We start from the raw sequence: 22023 nt of genomic DNA, 5'->3' as shown, positions 1-22023 counted from the left end.
TCCTGGGATCAAGCTCCCTGCTCAGCAGAGAGCCTGCTTCTCCTTCTCCCTCTGCCTGCTGCTCTGCCTACTTGTGCTCTCTATCTCCCTGTCAAATAAACAAATAAAATATTTTTTTAAAAAGTCGACAAAACCCAAAGACAATGGGAGAAGATATTTGCAAATGTCTTATCAAATAAAGGGCTAGTATCTAAAATCTATAAGGAACTTAAGGTTTGACTTTTAATTGCACTTTGCTTACAATGGCCTTGGGTTTCCTGAGCCTCCTTCCAAATCAATGTTTTCCAAACTGCACTTTGGAGCCTATTAATGGGTCATGAAATCACTTCAACAAGTCTCAGACCCCATGGAATAAAAAGAAGGAATGGAATGGAGTGCAGTGGAGTGGAGTGGAGAGGAACGGGATGGAATGCAGTAGAGTGCAATAGAATGGAACAGAGTGGAGTGGAATGGGATGGAATTAAATTAGAAGAGAATAGAATCGAATAGGGCACCTGGGTGGCTCAGTGGGTTAAGCCTCTGCCTTCGGCTCAGGTCATGATCTCAGGGTCCTGGGATCGAGCCCCGCATTGGGCTCTCTGCTCGGCAGGAAGCCTGCTTCCTCCTCTCTCTCTCTCTCTCTCTCTCTCTCTCTCTCTCTCTCTGCCTACTTGTGATCTCTCTCTGTCAAATAAATAAATAAAATCTTTAAAAAAAAAGAATAGAATAGAATAGGTACATTTCGTGGCACATGGTACGGATAAGTACTGGCTTGTTTGGGATGTGTATCTGTGTCTGTGAGTGCGTGCATGTGTGTGTATGTAACTTTTACTTCAAACCAGCCATTAATGAGTAAAACTGTAAATACAGAGAAGAGAAAATCAATCATGCCCAGTGATTCAGACACAGAATTTACAGAATGGAACAACTCAGGAAACTACAGACTGAAAAATAAAGAAAACATCCAGCGCCCACAGCCCGTGACTGAATCTGCCAGATGATGCCTGGGTGAGAGCGGAGTCGTTTCTTCACCAGGCCAACTTTCTTTCCTCATCGATGTTCAGTCTGGCTGTTCTCTCCTCCTGCTTGCAGTGGGCCTGAGTAGGACGGGGCCTGTAGAAATGGAGTGACTCACCCTCCTGAGAGTCCCTTCAGAAGGCTCCAGGCCAAGATCATTCTTTGCTTTCCTTCATAGATGCCTCTGCCAGCAATGGGCAAAACGTGTGGGAACCTCAAAACATGTGGGGACCTGCTTTGGAAATTTCCCACAAAGTTGCAACTCAGTCCTTTCTGAGAAATGGCAACATTACTGGACTATTATTCACAATCGTTGGGTTTGTCTCTTAGAAACAAAATGAAAAAGTTAACAGTTTGTCACCTAAAAACCATGACAAGGAGACTTCATTTGATCAATTTCCTGATTTGAGTTATATGAAGATTATAAAATGAAATTCTACTTAACTATATTTTTAATTAATTACCTTTGTGAGAAATAAATTTTTTTAAATGGTGCTGTCCTAGAAAAGTCCAGAATGTGGAGCTATGATATCCGGACATATGTATGTGCACACACATCAGAATACAGACAGAGCCCCCCACCCCCACCCCGCCCGGTGCTGTTTTCATCCCCGTTTCTCCCCCTCTCTCCCTCCTCCAGCTTGCACCCCTCCCCCACACTCCACTGACCCAGCATTGGAGATCCTCGTTGATCTGGCTCTAAAATGCAGGGGACAGGGACGCCTGGGTGGCTCAGTTGGTTAAGCAGCTGCCTTCGGCTCAGGTCATGATCCCAGCGTCCTGGGATCGAGTCCCACATCGGGCTCCTTGCTCGGCGGGGAGCCTGCTTCTCCGTCTGCCTCTGCCTACCACTCTCAGCCTGTGCTCGCTCGCTCTCTCTCTCTAACAAATAAATAAATTAAAAAAAAAATTAAAATGCAGGGGACACACTTTGGTTCTCTGCTTGATCACTCCCCAGCGTTCAACACAATTCATTTCCCTCTCCTTCTCAAAACACTCCCTTCTCTCGGCTTCCACCTGACCCCACACTCCTGGCATTTCTTCTGCCCCTTCTGGCCACTTCTCAGCTTCCTTTGCCAGCTCCTCCCCCTCTACAAAATGTCAGTGTGCACATTCTGTCCTGGGTCCTTTTCTCTTTTCATGTATTTTCTCCCTAGGCTATAAGCGGTCATGACGAGGCACCTGGGAAAGGCGGGAGAGTAGATGGGGCTGTCACAGGGACAGAGCGGAGACTGCATTCCCAGCATTTGGGGGGTGGGGCCCAAAAAGTCTGTTTCTGTTCTGTCCCAGAAACAGAGGACAATGCCACCAAAGAATTATCCCTCCCCAAGGCCACTACTCAGCCCCCATTGAGAAGTAGCCACATCCACAGTAGCCACATCCATGCCCATGGGTTCCATTACCATCTGCAGCCCAGCGACTCCCCAGCCGGACCTCTTCCCCAAGCGCTGGTGTTTCTTACGGCATGTGTGTGTTCATGTGTGTACACATGTGGTGAATGGTGTGGGATGTGTGCATGTATAGTGAGTGGTATATGTGTGGAAGTATGTATGTGTAGTGAGTGGTGGGGCGTGTGAGCATGTGTATGTGTAGTGAGTTGTGTGGGGGTGCGTGGTAAGTGATACATGGGTAGGTATGTAGAGAGTGGTGTGGGGTGTGTGGGTATGTAGTGAGTGGTATGTGTAAGTATATGTGTGGTGTGTGTGTGCAATGAATGGTGTGTGTATGGTGAGTGGTGTGTGTGTGTGTGAATGTGAATATGTGTAGCAAGTGGTGTGTGTGAGTGTGTATATGTGCAATGAGTGGTGTGTGTGTATGGTAAGTGGTGTGTGTGTCTGTGTGGTGAGTGGGGGGTGTGTGTGTGGTGAGTAGCGTGTGTGAGTATATGTGTAATGAGTGGTGTATGTGCAATGAGTGGTGTGTGTGGTGTGTGCATGAGTGTGAATATGTATAGTGAGTGGTGCGTGTGTTTGTAAGTGTAGTGAGTTGTGCAGGGGGTGTGGTAAGTGGTATGTGGGTGGGTATGTAGAGAATGGTGTGGTGAGTGGTGTGTGTGTGTGGTGAGTGGTGTGTGTATGCGTGAGTGTGTGAATGTGCAGTGACCTGTGTGTGTGTGTGTGGTGAATGGTGTGTGTGGTATAAAGCAAGCGTGTGTCTAACAGGCATGTCAAAGACAATATGACCAAAGTCAACTCCATTTTCCCCGCAAAGCTGCTTCTCCAGAACGTGCTTCCTCGCCCCTTGGCATCACTCCTTGGCCCCCTGCCCCCAGTGCAATCACCATGCCCTACTTCGCCCGGCTCCTAAACACCTGCCAGTCCCATCTGCGTCCCCGCCCCCTTGCAGGGCCAGCGGTGAGCCCAGCCCTCGTCGTCTCTGCCAGGACCACTGCAGTAGCCTCCTCATATATCTCCCTGCTCCCAAGTCCCTGTCCTCACAGCAACCAGAGCCGCCTTCTAGAACCAGAGCTCTAGTCCGTGCACTCTCCTGCTCTGACTCACCGATGGCTTCCCATTGCTCTCAGCATCCAGCCCCGGCTCCTTCCCACAGGCTGTGAGGAAAACCCTGCCAGCTTCTCCTGCATTGCTCACCCCTGTTGAGTCACTGGAGCCTCAGCCACCTCCTGCCAGCTCCTCGAGCGCACTATACACGCTAGCTACCGTGATCACTCTTTTTTATCACTTAAAATAACAATTTGGGTGACAAGAAATATGCTGGAGACTTAACAGCTAAAAAATATTTACTGCTTCTGATCCTTAAATAAATAAATAAATAAACAATCATTACTCTTTTTTTTTTTTAACAAAGAACATTTTATTTTGTCAGCCAAACCTTTTCTCCAGAATTACACAAGCCCAAAACAAATCACAAATACCCCCACCTTAGCGAACGCCCTTTCTCTTTCCTCTCCCCAGTAGCTAATGCTAACATTTCTCTGGTGTCCCAGGATTGGTTCAATTGTCACATCTTCCCTAACTCCCCAGGATACGTGCCTGCCCCCATACATTCACATGGCTCCTGGTCTGTCTCCTTTCCGGAACAAATCGTAAGTGTTGTGAATTATCTAGTGGCGTCGCACTCTAGTGAATGTCTTTCTTCGTGGCTCTGGAAACAGCTGCATGGGATGAGGAATGAGCCAGCCTCCCTCCCTGAGGGTCCTGTGGCTCCTGGCGCAGTGCCTAGCAGAGTGGACAGTCGGGAAATAGCTAATAAGTGGGTTCCAGTTCCAGTTTCAGACACTGACTCAGCAAGAGTGCTGCTTCACCCAAGATAAAGCCAGGGGAAACTTTAGGGAGAAAACAGATAAAAATATGAGAAACTCCTGGAGAATGTGGTTGTGAAAGCATGGGGGGGGGGGGGTTTGGCCAGAAGGTAGAAGGCATTGGTTGGCTGGCTCTGAAAAGGCTCACACAAAAGAAACCACGGGTCTGTGCTTGTTCCTCCACAGCCAATGTCAAGGGGCAAACAGTGACTTCCTTACACTCATCCCGACCCAGAGCTGTGGTCCAATTATCTCCAGGAGAAAAATCAGGGCATCTCAGTAGTCCCGTGTTTATAAGGAGTTAAGAAAAACAGGTGGGGAAACACACACAGTTGATTCCCTTCTCTGGCAGCTCCCTTTCCAACCCTCCATGCCAAAGGAACCACAATCCAAAACTCTTCCTAAATTGTTTCTGCCTGGGGCAAAGGATAGAGAGCTAACCTGAGGAGTTCGTTTCATTGAGTGTGGAGTGAAGGGATGGATCCATTCCCACCTATCTCCCTGGGGCCCATGTACACTGGAGGCCAATATCCACTGGTATTGCCAGAGAGAGACACCAGTCCCCCACAGAGCCCCCATGGAAAGTGAGCTCACAGATCAAAATAGCACAAAACATTTGAGAAGCATAACCATTTTCAAAACAAACAAGCAAGCAAATAACAACAAATACTGGATTACAGATTCCATCAGAAGTGGAAATGTTGTTTAAGGTTAGACGTTAAAATTAGCCTTATAAATTATTAAGAAATAAGGAGAAGTGGGGCGCCTGGGTGGCTCAGTGGATTAAGCAAGCTTCTGCCTTCTGCTCAGGTCATGATCTCGAGGTCCTGGCATCAAGGAGCCTGCTCCTCCCTCTCCCTCTGCTGCTGCCCCTGCTTGCGCTCTCATACTTGCTCTCTCTCTGTCTCAAATAAATAGAATTTAAAAACAAAAGAAAGAAGTGAAACAATAATAAAGCAACATAAAAAGGGAACTGGGCATAAGAAAAAATATAAATAGTTGAAGTACAGAGCACACTGATGGAAATAAAGAGCAGACTGGATGCAAGTCAAGAACAAGTTGGTAAGTTGGAAATCCATCCTGAGGACCTCTCTTAGAAGGACAAGAAAAAATATAAAATATTAGAGAAAAGTAAAGAAATATGGGTCATGTATGTGCAAGCACTAATATCCCAATAATGAGACCTAGAAAGACAGAGGAATGAGATGAAAAGAAGGAAATGGCTGAAGAAACAATGGAGCTAGATTTCCTAATTTTTTTAAAAAATTGAAATATCTCAGAACTAAAGGGCCTAATCAATGAGAGAAAGGAAAAATAGGGGGCAGCAGGAATCACACCTAGACACCTTAAATAAAACAGGGAACTATTGTTAAAAGCCATATATGAAAAACCCACACGTAACATCATCCTTAATGGGGAAGAACTGAGAGCTTTTCCTCTAAGATCATGAACAAAACAGGGATGTCCACTCTCATCATTTCTATTCAATATAGTACTAAAAGTCCTAACCACAGCACTGAGGCAAGAAAAAAAAAAAAAAGACATCCTAATGTACAAGAAAGAAGTTAAACTTTCACTAATTCCAGATAACATGTTACTCTACATAGAAAGCCCTAAAGATGCCACCAAAAAACTACTAGAACTGATAAATGAATTCAGTAAAATCATAGGATACAAAATTAATATACATAAATCTGTTGTACTTATTTAAACTAATAACAGAAGTAGCAAAAAAGACAATTAAGAAAATAATCCTATTTACAGTTGCATCAAAAAGAATAAAATATCTAGGAATAAACATAATCAAGGAGGCAAAAGACCTGTACTCTGAAAACTATAAAACACCGATGAAAGAAATTGAAGATGACACAAATAATGGAAAAATATTCCATGTTCATGGATTGGGAGAACCAACAATGTCCATGTGACCCAAAGCAATCTACAGATTTAATGCAATCCTTATCAAAATACCAACATTTTTCATAGAACTAATTCTATTATTATTACATTCTAAAATCTGTGTGGAACCATAAAAGACCCCAAATAGCCAAAGCAATCTTGAGAAAGAAGAACAAACCTGGAGGTTTTCAAGATTTCAAGATTTCAGATTCCAAGATATACTACAAAGCTACAGTAATCTAAACAGGATGTCATTGGCAAATGTAGATGTTTAGATAAATGGAATAGAATAGAGAGTCCAGTGGATGGAACTAGAGGGTATTATGCTTAGCGAAATAAGTCAATCAGAGAAAGACAACAATCATATGATCTCCCTGATATGAGGAAGTGGAGATGCAACGTGGGGGGGTTGGGGGGTAGGAAAAGAATAAATGAAACAAGATGATATCGGGAGGGAGACAAACCATAAGAGATTCTTAATCTCACAAAACAGAGGGTTGCTGGGGGGAGGGGGGTCGGGAGAGGGTGGTGGGGTTATGGACATTGGGGAGGGTATGTGCTGTGGGTGGTGAGTGCTGTGAAGTGTGTAAACCTGGTGATTCACAGACCTGTACCTCTGGGGCTAATAATACATTATATGTTAATAAAAAATTAAAAAATAAAAAAAAAAGAATAGAGAGTCCAGGGGCACCTGGGGGATCAGTGGGTTAAGCCTCTGCCTTCAGCTCAGGTCATGATCCTAGGGTCCTGGGATCGAGCCCCACATCATCGGGCTCTCTGCTCAGCGGGGAGCTTGCTTTCCCCTCTCTCTCTCTCTCTGCCTGCCTCTCTGCCTACTTGTGATCTCTGTCTGTCAATAAGTAAATAAAATCTTAAAAAAAGAAAAGAGTACAGAGTCCACAAATAAACCCCATATTTACATGGTCAATGAATCTACAACAAAGGAGACAAGAATATCCAATGGGAACAAGACAGTTTCTTCAACAAATGGTATTGGGAAAACTGGATAGTTATAAGCAAAAGAATGAAATAGACCACTTTCTTACACCGTACACAAAAATAAACTCAAAATGGATTAAAGACCTAAATTTGAGACCTGAAACCATAACACTCCTAGAAGAAAACATCGGCAGTAATTTCTTTGATATTAGCCATAGAAATGTTTTTCTAGATCGGTCTCCTGAGGCAAGGGAAATAAAGACAAAATTAAACTATTGGAACTACACCAAAATAAAAAGCTTTTCCACAGTGAAGAAAACCATCAACAAAACAACAAGACACCCTACTAAATGGAAGAATATATTTGCAAATGAAATACTAAAGAGGTTACTACCCAATGTATATAAAGAACTTCCACAACTCAACACCAAAATAATAAATAATTCAATTAAAAAATGGGCAGAGGACCTGAATAGGCATTTTTCCAAAGAAGACAAACAAATGGCCAACAGATACATGAAAAGATGCTCAACATCACTCATCACCAGGGAGAAGCAAATCAAAACCACAATGAGATACCATCTCACACCTGTCCGAATGGCTAAAATAAAAAATACAAGAAACAACAAGTGTTGGTGAGGATGTGGAGAAAAAGGAACATTTGTGCACTGTTGGTGGGATTGCAAACTGGTGCAGCTACTGTGGAAAACAGTATGGAGGTTCCTCAAAAATTTGAAAATAGAACTACCCTATGATCCAGTAATTCCACTACTGGGTATTTGCCCAAAGAAAACAAAAATGCTAATTCAAAAACTATATGCAGTCCTATGATTATTGCAACATCATTTACAATAGCCAACACCTGAAAGTAACCCAAGTGCCCATTGATAGATGAATGTATAAAGAAGATGCGCGTGCGTGTGTGTACGCATGGTACTGTATACCTGATACTATATGTACACACACACACACATACACACACAGTGGACTATTACTCAACCAAAAAAAAGAACAATGTCTTGCCATTTGTGACAACATGGGTGGACCTGGGGGATATAATGCTAAGTGAAATAAGCCTGATAGGGAAAGACAAACACCATGGGATTCCACTCCTATGTGGAATTTAAGAAACAAATAAACGAACAAGAAAACAAGAGAAACGAAAAAACAAACAATACAATACAAAACTTAAATACAGAGGAAAAAACTGGTGGTTGCCAGAGTAGAAGTGGGTGGGGGTAATAGGTGAAATAAATCAAAGGGATTAAGAACACTTTCATCATGATGAGCACTGAATAACATAGAATTGTTGGCTCACTATATTGTACATTTCAATGAATATGACACTGTATGTTAATTAATACTTTTTAAAAAGTATGCAAAAGTTGAGATTTAATTAAAGTAATTTTTTAAAATATGGAACTATCAAAGACAAAATTCCAAAGCCTTCCAGAGGAAAATATATTTTATGCAAAGGAAAAAAATCTGACTTTTGGTTTCAGCTCAGGTCATGATCTCACCGTCATGCGATGGAGCCCTGTGTCGGGCTCCGTGCTCAGCAGGGAGTCTGCTTCAGATTCCCTTCCTCAGCCCCTCTCCCTGCTCTCTCCCTGTTCTCTCTCTCTCTCTCTTTCTCTAAAAATAAATAATTAAAAAAAGTTACAGGGGCGCCTGGGTGGCTCAGTGGGTTAAAACTTCTGCCTTCAGCTCAGGTCATGATCCTAGGGTCCTGGGATCGAGCCCGGCATCTGGCTCTCTGCTCAGCAGGGAGCCTGCTTCCTCCTCTCTCTCTGCCTGCCTCTCTGCCTACTTGTGATCTCCGTCTGTCAAATAAATAAATAAAATCTTTAAAAAAAAAAAAAAGTTACAGCAGGAAAAGAGAAACAAATCAGGACTGTTTTAAGCAAATCATGGTCAACCATGCAGTATAAAATAAACCAGAAAGTATTATTCAGGGTGAGGAAGGTTTCTCAAAATCATGAACATTTTAATTCCCCAATAATATATGAAGCAAAACAATTGATAAACAGAAGAAAAAGAGACAAACAAAAAGACTCTTAAATGCAAAGAACAAACAGGTGGTCACCAGAGGAGAGGTCGGTGGGGGATGGGTGAAATAGATAAAGGGGATTAAGAGGTACAATCTTCCACGGACAAAACAAATAAGCCACAAAGATGAAAAGTAGAGCATAGGCAATATAGTCAATAATATTGTAATAATGTATATGACAGGTGGTGACTACACTTACTGTGGTGAGCACTGAGTCATGCACAGAATGGTTGAATCATTATATTGTACACCCGAAACTAACATAACACTGTATGTTAATTGTACTTCAATAAAAAAAATTTTTCTGATAGAAATACAAGGAGAAATTGATCAAATCCAACTTCACAATAGGAGATTTTAACACATCATTCTCAGGGAATGACGGGTCAAGGAAAAGAACAAAAAAATAAGCAAAAATATAAAAGATTTGAATATCACCTAAAAATATAGAAGGTTATGCATCCAAAATTTTAAAAACAGTTTTTCCAGCAGACATGAGACATCTACAAAACCTGCTCATACACTAGGGCCATAAAGGAGCCCCAAACAAATTTGAAAGTATAGATACCACACCAACCAGACCTTCTTGACCAAACACAACCTTGAGCTCAAAGCTCATATAAACAGAAATGGTTAATAAACTCATGTCTACGGAATGTTTGGCATGTCCTTCTAAAGTGAGCTGTTCATACACCTTACAGTCAACACTTTCACTCTCAGAAACATCCCCGAAACTCGTGCCCCTGTCAAGCAGGCAAAATACACAAGGAGGTTTGGAGCAGAACCACTCTCAACACAAAAACCCTGGCGGTGCCCCGCGGGCTCAGTCGGTAGAGCACGTGACTCTCGATCTGGGGACTGTGAGTTCAAGCCTTACGTTGGGTAGGGAGATTACCTAAATCTTGAAAAAAAAAATCTTAAAAAAAAAAGAAAAAAGAAAAACCTGTGAACAACCCAGATACTTATCAAGGGAAAGTAGGAGATTAGATTATCATCGTGTTTGTTTTGTCCTGCTGCGTAACAAATTAGCACAGATTGAGTGGCTTAAAACGACACTGATTTATTACCTCCAAGTTCTACAGGTCAAGAGTCTGGACAAGTTGGAGCTCAGTTCTCTGCTTCCTAGTCGGGCTTTAGCCCCAGATTTAAAGGGCTCATAGGATTAGGTCAAGTCCCTTTCTTAAGATCCACTGATTTGGGACCTGAGTTATATCTGCGGAATCCCATCACAGAGGCATTCATTAGTATTCGAATTAATGAAGTGTGTGGACACGGGGGCCTAGGTGGCCACGTTAGAATCCTGCCTTCCACTGTGGGCTCTCCCCACGATGAACCTTATGCTACAGCCAAATGGAATGAATGACAGTCACCTGCCACTGTTGAGATGACCCTTAGCAATTTAATAGTACGTGGGAAAGTACAGTCCCAAAGACCCTAAATTAGAAACAACTAAAAATTGTTAAGTTCTTTTAAGGGATACATAGTCACATAACAAAGCACTGTAAGAGAGAGAAAGCAGGGAGATGACAGGCCCGTGTTTGCGGGAATCAGGAGGGTTAGATGTAGGTTACTGTTGGGGGCATAGATGAGAGCGGGTAAGTGGGGTTCATGGAAGGTATTGTATTATTTGAAATAACTAATCTAAAGCAGGACAGGTACGGTTCAATGATGGGAACACATCGTGAAAATGTCATGAAGCCTTACGGTGATTCCGATTCTGCATACCTGAGGTGTGATTAAAATTGAAGTAAAAACAAAGAATTGTTAAATGAAAGAATATATTATGGAATTAAAAACTGTGTTCCCTCGGTGGCAGGGGAAGCAGTTGGGTTCCAGAAAGCACCAAAAAGGCAGTGACTTCTTTCCAGCCTGGGAAACTTCCAGCATGCAAGCAGAAATTACCATTTGTGAGAAAAGCCTCGTCTGAAAATATCTGTGATGATCAGGTACCACTCTGAACCTGCTCACTTTGAACTGTCTCAGCCCTGTTTTCTGTTTCCTCTCCTCCTGAACGCCAAACGCCATGGTTCCTGCGCACCAGCATTTAAACACTCCCAAGGGGAAGCCTGGGTGGCTCAGTTGGTTAAGGGTCCAACTTTTGATTTCAGCTCAGGGCTCAGGTCATGATCTCAGGGTGGTGAGATCGAGACCCAAGTCGGCTCTGAGCTCAGCGTCGAGTCTGTCTGAGACTCTCTCACTCTCCCTCCGCCCCTCCCCTGCTCGTTGCTCTCTTTCTTTCTCTCCCTCTCTCTCTAATCTTAATTCTTAAGTGTCTTAAGAATTCGTAATTCTTAAATAAATCTTTTAAAAAAAGATTTTCTCTCCCTCTCTCTCTGTCCCTTCCCCCACTCGTGCTCTCACTCTCTTTCTCTCTCAAAAAAAAATTTAAAAATTAAAAATTAAACACATCCAAGGCTCTCCCCTGTGGGGGGATGGGGAATGAAGCATGACCCCCCCGTTCCCCCTTCCCCAGAAGCAACACTATCTCCTCCCACACTTTCTTGGCAAAAATCTGTTACAAACAAGTCTTCTGCCTTTCAGCCCTCAGGCTAACCACGGCCACCTGGCTTTCCCCCTCCCCACCGCATAAAACCGGCACACCACCAAGTCACCCATGACCGCTAGGCATTTAATTTTCCTGACATTTCGGCACCCTTAGATTCTCTCAACCACTTCTTCTACGAACCCTTTTCCCTTGGCAGCTGTGGTTTTTCTGTCACCTCCCTGACTGGTCCTTTCCTGTCTCATCGGCCGTTTTTTTTCCTCCAGTGTTCCCCAAAGGTTGAGGTTGCTGGTAGTTCTGTCCCCACACCCCCAGGTCCTGCTCTCCAGGCTTTCCGGAGTAGCTTGTCAGCACTCAATGTGGCAGTCACTGTTTGTACACTGCTGGTCTCCAAGCCTTCCCCTGTGCTCGATCTTCCTTGCTCTGGCTGCATAGAACCAACTACCCTCTGGAAACGTCTTCAAAGCCCTTGTCCCTTGAGTCCTCTATGCCTCAAACTGAGTTCACCATTTCTTCCTCCGCCTCCCACCCAGCGTCTGCTCCTTCCCTGTTGTATACTATATTAGTCAGGGCTGTCCAGAGAAACAGAACCAATGGGATATGAAGAGAGAGAGAGAGAGATTTGTTTTCAGGAACTAGTTCACATGATTGTGGAGACCAGCAAGCCAGAGATGTAGGGAAGGGTTGACGTTGCAGCTTGAGTCCAAAGTAGTCTGGAGATAGAACACTTTCTTCCTCAAGGGACCTCAAGTCTCTTTTCTTACCACCTTCAAGTGACGGGGTGAGGCCCCACCTACGGTATGGAGGGAGATCAGCTTTACAGCAATATCTAGACTGGTATTTAGCCCAAATCCAGGTTCCACGGTCTAGCCAAGTTGCCAGAGGAAATTACTCTTCCCACATAACACTTTGGAAAATGGAACCACTCTCTGACTGATACCTAACCCAGGATCCTGGGAATTTGCTCTGACTGCTTCTGTAACCATAAGTCCTCGCCAAGTCCCGCTTACTCGCCTTCTGACATATTTCTAACCCATCCTTGCCACAGAAGTCCTGGCCCAGGGCCCCAACACATCTAAGCTCCTACCAGAACCTCAGGCCTGAGCTCTGCCCTTCCGGCCTCGCCTTCCTCCAGCCCTCGCTAGACACAGCGAGGAATGAATTTGCTCATCTGTACATTGGACTGTGCTGATTTCTGGTTCCAGACTCACCGGCTGCCCCAAAGTCCAATACAAACATGATCCCGTGTTGACTTAGATACCATGAGTGGTGTTATTCGCGTGTGCTTTTCCAGAATGCAGAACGGGTAGTAAAGTTCTCCGTGAAACAGAGTACAATCTTTCCTCAGTTTACACAACAATTATATTTCTAGAAAATTCAAGTATTTGAAAACTGTACTATCTAAGTCTGCTTGGGCTGCTACAACAAAATACCCTAAACTGGGTGGCTTACACAATGGGTGTTTATTTTTCATGGGCGTGGAGGCCAGAAGTCCAAGATCAATGTGCCGGCCAGTCAGTTTCTGGCGAGAATCTCTTTTTCTTCTGTGAGGGTACTAATCCCATCATGAGGGCTCCGTAATTCCTCGCAGTGTTCATTCTGGGGGACACTGACTGAATCCTCCCCAGTGAGATCAGGAACCTTGGAGAGCTGCCATACCCAAAGACATAGCCCAGCCAAGGTGCCCGAGGAAATTACCCATCACACACAACACCTTGGAAAATGGTACCACTATCTACCGCTCCCCAGCACTCACCAAGACCGAGGGTCAAGTCCAGGCAGTTCGATAGGCTCTTGCCAGCCTCCTATGAGCTGGCCACTCCCCTAGAAGATCAGGGTTTCCTGGGAACGCCCTCAGGTCCCCACGCGCATAGTCCTCCCATGGAATGGCTGTGTGACATTGGGAGAGTCAAGGTATGTGAGAAAACAGCAAGGTTGAGGGATTTAAAAAAAAATGAATCCATATTTGCATAGTAGCTCACTAGATGAGATCCAATAACGTACATGCAAAATGACTCCTTGCCATAGTATGATCTCAATAGCCTTTAGGAATCACTTGGTCCATCAGCATGCTCTGGATAAGAAAGCTGCCTCAAATCCCCTCACTTCCTTTTGTCTTTCCTTTCAAGCCCTGGTGGCACCCATTTCTCAAGCAAGTTTGGGGGATGGTCTGGGCTCCACAGGACTGCAGCCGCCCCAGGACCCTGGTACCTCACTCATAAAGAGCCTGGTAGCATGAAGAAAGGACAGAGCCAAGCCCTAGAGAATGATGCTAGCCTAAGAAGAGAGTAAAAGAGGAAGGAAATGACTCATTCTGAGAACTGGAGGTGGGGAATGAAAAGTCATGTGCATATGGCTTCGTCTCTGAGCTGAGGTTGGGTGTGAAGGAGGCAGGGCCTCTTTGTAACACAGGGCCAGAAAATGCCAAAACGCTAAGGCTGCAACACCCTGAACCTGAGAGATTTTGCACCCTGAGAGATTTTGCACCTGAGCCGGAAGCAGCAGCCCCTCCATGCCCTGTTTCTTTCCACCTGCCTGGGCCGCAGGAGACAGCTGTATGCACAGAGAAAGAAACGAAGTGTGGTCAAACCAGGGTTCAGGGTTTCAGTCAGAGTTTCGGTGGGGTGGACTGGCCCTCCCTGTCTTACACATCCAAGTCTGAGCAAGAGCTTGTGGCTTATAATGGGCATAGCCATCACCAACCCCAGCCAGGACCTGTCAAGAGGAAGCTAGAGCTGAACATTTGGCCTCAGAAATAACCTTGGCTAATGACACATTCATGCCTGAGTTGAGACCAGATCCTGCTCTCCGGGCTCCCAATTTGGCCTTCTTTCCAGTGACCCCCGGAAGAGTAGAAAGGTGTAGGAGTATGGACCTTATGAGGGGAAGGATCGAACTCCCTAGGACTCTCTCCAGCCCAGAGAAATGGCTTCACTGGGTCACCTCTCAGCATGAAACCTTTGTTCTATGAGGGTGTTTCACATCTAGAATGTTCTTTCTCCATAAAACTCCTTCATGAACCTTTCTGCTTATCCCATTAGCGGAAGTTGTCACATACTTCCTACAAAAAGCCACATACTTCCTGTCAGATAAACTCTTACCTTCTGCTTTCAAATCTGCCCACTCTTTCTGCCTTTCTTTCTCCTGTTACAAAGGGGAAAAGGTCCCCCTGCTCCTACCTAACACGAGCCCCTTCGGTGTTCTGCATTTGCCTCCCATCTCAACAACTTCACTCTTGCCTTTATCTCCTCTTTTCCTCATTATCAATTTATCACTCTAAAAGATCATCCTCAATAGACTATGAACATGCCTAATAATCTCCCATCTTAAAAATACCCACCCTGGGGCACCTGGGTGGCTCAGTAGTTTAAGCATCCCATTCAGGGGTCATGATCTCATGGGTGGTGGGATGAAGCCCCCCATCAGGCTCTGTGCTCAGTGGGGGGTCTGAGAGTCTCACCCTCTGCCCCTCCCCCAACTTGTATGTGCTCGCGCACACACACTCTCTCTCCCTCTCAAATAAATAAATAAATCTTTTTAAAAAAATACCCATCCTGAGGGCACCTGGGTGGCTCAGTCAGTTAAGCATGTGCCTCTGGCTCTGGTCATGATCCCAGGGTTCTGGGATAGAGCCCGGGGTTGGGCTCCTTGCGCAGCGGTGAGTCTTTTTTCCCTCTCTCTCTGCTGCCCCGCCTGCTTGTGCTCGCTCTCTCTCCTTAAATAAATAAATAAAATCTTCAAAAAAATAAAAATAAATAAATAAATAAATCCCCCCCCCTTTCACCAGAGGGGAGGTGGGTGGGGGGATGGGTGAAATAGGTGATAGGGATTAGGGATGGCATTTATTATAATGAGGAGCAAAAGTTGTATGGAAATGTTGAATCACTAAATTGTACACCTGAAACTAATATTACACTGTTTGTTAACTAACTGGAATTTAAATGAAAACTTAAAAAAAAAAAAGTACCCACCCCTTAAAACACTGGTGAGATACAACCACACACCTATCGGAATGACAAAAATTCCAAACACCAGTACCACCAAATGCTGGCAAGGATATGGAACATTCAGTCCCGTGATGGGACTGCAAAATGGTATACACCCACGGTGGAAGACAGCTTGGCAGTTTCTTACAAAACTAAACATATTCTTAAAATATGATCGAGAGATTGCACTCCTTGATATAAACCCAATTGAGCTGAAAACATGTTTATACAAAAAAACTACATTTATAGAGGCTTTACTCACAATTGCCAGAACTTGGAAGCAGCTAATAAGTCCTTCGACAAGCGAATGGATGAAAAAACTGGAATGGGCAGACCATGGACTATTATTCAGCACTGAAAAGAAAGGAGCTCTCAAGTCATGAGAAGGCACAGAAAAAACTTAGAGAGAGCATTGCTAAGAGAAAGAAGCTAGTCTGAAAGGGCTAGGGGCTGTATGACCCCAACTATATGTCATGCCAGATAAAGCAAAACTACAGATACGGTAAAAAGATAAATGGTTGCCAGGGGGTAGAGAGGAGAAAAAGAGGGATGAGTTAGAGGAGCACAGTGTATCATACTCTGTATGATGGTGTAATGGTGAATCCCTGTCCTTATTCTTTTGTCAGAACTCACGGAATGCACAACACCAAGAGTAACCCCTAGTGTGAAAGATGGACTTTAGTAGATAATCACGACTCAATATTGCTCAGTTGTAACAAATGCACCCACACTAATACAAGATGTTAATATCAGAGACTTGAGGAAAGGGTAATATAGGAACACTCTACTTTCTACTCATTTTTTCTATGAATCTAAAGCTACTCTTTAAAAAAAATCTATTTACTTTAAAGAAAATAAATAAAACTATTCACTTGTGTCCCAAGGTCCACCCTGGCTCCTACCTCATTTCTCTGCTCACTTTGACACCAAAACGTTTTCAAAGCTGCTTTCTCTCTTCTTTCTCACCTGCTGTGATTGTTCACAACCTTGTCTCTCTTTCTCTGTATTCCTCTATCTTGGTTTTCTCTTGCTACTAGAAGAAACGATTGCGATCTTTGTGGCTAAAGACAATGTAAATGTATTACCTTACAATTTTGGAGATCAGGAGTCCTAATGTTGGACAGGGTTGCATTCCTTCTGGAGACTGTAAGGGGGAATCCAATTCCCTGCTTTTTCTAACTTCTGAAGGCCCCCTGCATGCACTGGCTCATGGTTCCACACCTCCATCTTCAAAGTCAGCAGTGCAGCCTCTTCCAAAGTCTGGCCCCTCCCCTATAGTTAAATCTTCTTTCTCTGACTCTGACCCTCCTGCTCTCTCTTATAGGGATTTTGTGATTACCTGTGGCTCATGCAAATAATCCAGGACGATCCGCCCATCTCAGAATCCTTAGTCACATCTGCAAAATCCTTTTTACCATCTAAGGTAATGTAGTCACAGATTCTGGAGATCAGGAGATGGATGGATTGGAGGATGGGCATTATTCAGCCTGCCACACTCTCTAACTGGTCTCCACTGAGACTGCTGTTGTCAAGAGGTTCCTGGCAGTCTCTGAGTTGCAAAGCCCAGTGGTCCCTCCATCTTATTCCATCCATCAGCCACGTTCAACAGAGTTGATTGAGAAATTCTCTTCTCTCTGCTGCCATGACATCCAATCTCTTGGTTTTCTCCCATCCAACTGACCATGCGTGACAGTTCCCTTGCCTCACTTCTCTTCTGGATGTCTAAACACTGGAGAGTCTCGGTCATCAGCCTCTTCTCCACCTGTTCTCTAGGTGGCCCAACACATCTGATGACTTAACATTCCCGCTCTATGCCAATGAGGCGCAGTGTCATAATTCCAGCTCATACCTTTCCATCGAAGTAAAAACTGTAAATCTCGCTACCTCCTTCTTTGTTTGTCTTCCATAATTTTTTAAACAATCATCAACTTACAGAAAAGTAAAGCTATGATACAAAGGACTTTTTGTTAAGCCATTTCCTGGTGTCCCATCACCCATAAATACTTTCCTGTTTATTTCCTACGAGCAAGGAAACTCTTCCACATAACTTACAATACAGCCTTCACAATCAGGAAATTCACTTTGTTGAATTAATACCATCTAATCCCCCGCTCCCCCTTCAAGGCCACCAGTCACGTCCTCTCAGTAAAAGGATCCAGTTCAGAGTCACAAGGTGTATTTAGTTGTCAAGTCTCTTTAATCTCCTGCAGCCTTTGAGCTTCATGACTTTGACCATCATGACTTTGGGAGACGACTGGCCAGTTATTTTCTAGAATATCACTGTATTTGGTTATGCTTCTTCGGCAGGAGTGTCACCAATGAGATACTGCTATCTTCTTCCCATTACTCCCAGTTGAGTGGTGTGCCATTTTGCTTCATCCCAACATTGAGGATGTTCAATTATGTCATTTGATTAAGAAGACCTCTGCCAATATTTGCCACTATGAAGTGACACCCTGCACCTTTGCAATTAATAAACATTTTTGTGGAGAGATGCTTTGAAACTTGGGGAACATCCTGCTCTTCATCAAACCTTCAATCTTTTCAATATAAAACAAGGAAACTACCAGTGAGGACTCGTGATTTCCCTTCTTATTCAGTGGGTCATAATCCATTACTAACATTATTTGTTTTGATACTCTAATTGTCCTGATTGGACCAGTCCTTTTAAATTGCGCTTATCATTCTTTGAGAACTGCCTTGCTTTCCTGAATAAGAATAAGACCTACCTTATGCTTTCCCCCTTACCACACCCTGGAATCAGTCATTTCTCCAAGGAACCCAGTTTCTTTTACCAGATAGTTATATTTAGAATCAAAGACTCGGGAACCAGGTATGCCTATCACTCTTGGAATGTCACCAGGCCCCTCTGAAGGCAGAGCTAGGGAGGAAAATACACACGTATGTGCATGCATTTTTATCTTAGAGGGCAGAGTTAAAGGGAAAAAATATATAACCTTATTTTATAATTATACATATTTATATTATATATAAAATATATATTCACACATATATTTATATTATATAAAAATATGTACATTTACACATGTGCATTTATAGCTATGTTATATGTATTTTATATATTATAATATGTAATGTAGTTATACACAACATCTAATTATTTTATATATTATTATATCTCTTTACAGTCTATGTGGCTATCTATCTTTCTTTCTATGAGTCTATTTTTTTAGAGAAAACCGTAAGTTCACTTCAACACCTCCAATTCCAATCCAACACCACAAAGTTGGTTCTAGTTTCTCCCTCTTAATACTTATAACTTCTTGGGACATCTGGGTGGCTCAGTCGGTTAAGCATCTACCTTCAGCTCAGGTCATGATCCCAGGGTCCTGGGATCGAGTCCCACATTGGGCTCCCCCTGCTCTGTGGGGAGTCTGCTTCTCCCTCTCCCTCTGCTTGCCACTCCCCCTGCTTGCGCTCACTCTCTCTCTCTCTGTCATATAAATAAACTAAAAAAAACCCCAAAACTTGTAACTTCTTTCTCCAACAGTGAGAATCCTAGCTCCCATTGGCCTTAATAGATTTATAGTGTGATTGATCTCCCCCAATCTCCGATCTCCCCTGCCACTGCCTTCCCACCGTGGATGCCCTCCTCAACCCAACTGGGCCCCAAAACCCCACTCCAGTCTGTCCCCATGAGAATTCCTTCTTTAGCCCTTTGGTGCTTTATACTGCCCCCAACCCCAGTGTGGATGTAACCCTCATTCTCTGGGATGCTCTGACACCTCATACAAGATTGCCCCCATAGCTGTCCCCCTCACCCTGTTTAGAATCTGACACCCTTGATGGCTCCATGGCTCCCCTATCCCTCACCAGCATGGCCCCGGTCTTGCTTTGCCCCACCTAACAGCTTTAGGATTCTATCTGCCTGAATATCAGTAGGCCTCTCAAATGTAACACTACAAAACAGAGTGTTGGGTTTCCTTCCTCTATCCCTGACCTTTTCTCTCACTCTTCCATGTCAATTCATGATCTCACTAGCCAGCTCCTTGCCCCTGCCCTCAGTGTGGTCATCCATGACTCCATGCTAGACTGGCTCTTCCCTTTCCTTCTTTGGCTGATTCCTGCCCCGTGGGCTTTTGGACTTAGCTCTTCTTCCGGCCTGGCTCTCTAGGAACTCTTGGCCTCAGACTTCCCATTGTCCAGCTCTCAGCCTACATGTTCTGAGCTGAGGGAATCCCTCCCAGACCAGCTTGTGCCAGGTAGCTCTCCCAGGCACCCTCCAGCTTACCACCTGTTAATTTCTCCTCATGTCCCTCTGAAATGATCTCCTTTGCTAATGATTCGTGTCTGCACCACCGCCCCCCGTCCGCTAGTATAGAAGCCCCACCAGAGAGCAGAAACTTGGCCTACGTCAGATACAGCGCTAGCTCCAAAATACACAACAGTACTTGGCATGGGTGGGTGCCCAATAAATCCTCTGAGTGAATAAACAAATGTGCATTTTTTAAAATGCAGTAGACTTTATTTACAGAAAAATAGAGCGTATAGCACAGCGATTTCTATATAACCCTCCTCCTCTGCACGTTTTCCCTTATTGTTAACATCTTGCATTAACATGATAGACCTGTTAAAATTGATGAACCCGTACGGATGCAGTATTATTAACTGAAGTCTGTGGTTTACATTAGGATTCTCTCTTTGGGTTCTGCAGTTCTGTGGGTTTTGACAAACGTATAAGGGTCACGTATCCACCATTACCATATCACAGGATAGTTTGATCGCCCTGAAAATCCTCTATAATCCACTTACTCATCCCAAGCCCCTTCATACACTGGAAACCACTGATCTTTTTACTCTGTCTACCCTTTTGCTTTTTCCAGAATGTCAGATCATTGGAATCACAGAGTATGTAGTCCTTTCAGGCTGACTTCTTTTTATTTTTGATTCTTCTGTGACTTTTTGTGTCTTGATAGCACGTTTCTTTTTATTACTGAATAATATTTCACTGTATGGATGTGCCAGTTCGTGAATACATTCACCTGTTGAAGGAAGTCTTGGTTGCTTCCAGATCTGGGCAATTATGAATAAGGCTGCCTTAGGTTTTTGGGTGAATACAAGATTTCAACTCATTGTAGCAAGTGCATGGTTGGTGGGTCCTATGGGAAGAGTATTTCTAGCTTTGTAAGCAACTGTTAAACTGTCTTCCAAAGTGATTAGACTATTTTGCATTTCCATGAACAAGGAATGAGAGCACCACGGCTCCACATCCTCACCAGCATTTGGTGGTGTCAGTGTTCGGGATCTTAGCCATTCCAATAGGAACACAGTGGTACTTCACTGTTTTAATTTACAATGCATTGATAGCCTATGATTTTGAGCATTTTTATATGCTTACTTGTCATCTGTATATCTTTTTTGGGTGAGGTGTCTGTTCAGATCTTTCATCTACTTTTTAATTCGATTGTTTCTTATTATTGAGCTTTAAGAGTTCTTTGTTCATTCAGACACAAGTCCTTCAAGATATGTTTTGCAAATATTTTCTCCCAGTCTGTACCTGGTCTCTTCATTATCTTAATAGTGTCTTTCACAGTGCAGAAGTTTTCATTTGAATTAAGTCCAACTTAGAGATTTTTTTCTTTCTCAGATTGTGTCTTTGGTCTAAAAGTCTAAAAGTCTAGACTAGTGCAAAGTCTAACTAGTCTAGTTTGCATTTCACATATATAGGTCTGTGATCTACTTTGAGTTAATTTTTGTGAAAGGTGCAAGTTCTGTATCTAGCTTCTATTTTCTTTTCTTTTCTTTTTTTGGTTTTTTGTTTTGTTTTGTGTACTCAGTTGTGTCAGCACCATTTGTTGGAAAGACTATCCTTTCTCCACTGAACAGTCTCTGCTGCTTTGGCAAAGGTCACGAGACTGTACTTGTGTGGGTCCATTTCTGGGCTCTTTATGCTGTTTCTTTGATCAACTTGTCTGTTTTTTCACCAATACCACATTGTCTTGATTATAGTAATTTTATAGTAAGCCTTGAAGTCAGTTAGTTTCAGTCTTCTGACTTCATTCTCCTTTTGTTGGCTAGCTGGGTCTTTTGCCTTTGCACATAAACTTGAAAATCACTTTATTGATATCCACAAAATAACCTGCTGAGATTTTTATTAGGATTGCTTTGAATATAAACCCAACAGGGAAGAATTAACATTTTAACAATAATGATTCTTCCTATCTATGAATATGGAAATCTCTTTATTTATTTAGATTTTTAAAAATTACACCAAAATTTTGTAGTTTTCCTTATACAGACCCTCTACTTATTTTGTTAGATTTATACCTAAGTATTTAAGTTGGGGGTGCTAATATAAATGGTACTGTGCTTTTAATTTCAAATTCCAATTGTTCATTATATATAGGAAAGCAATTGACTTTTGCAT

The sequence above is a fragment of the Martes martes genome (genome assembly GCF_963455335.1).
Source record: "Martes martes genome assembly, chromosome: 1".
In the NCBI taxonomy this organism is placed as follows: domain Eukaryota; kingdom Metazoa; phylum Chordata; class Mammalia; order Carnivora; family Mustelidae; genus Martes; species Martes martes.
Note: the sequence above shows the minus strand (reverse complement) of the source record.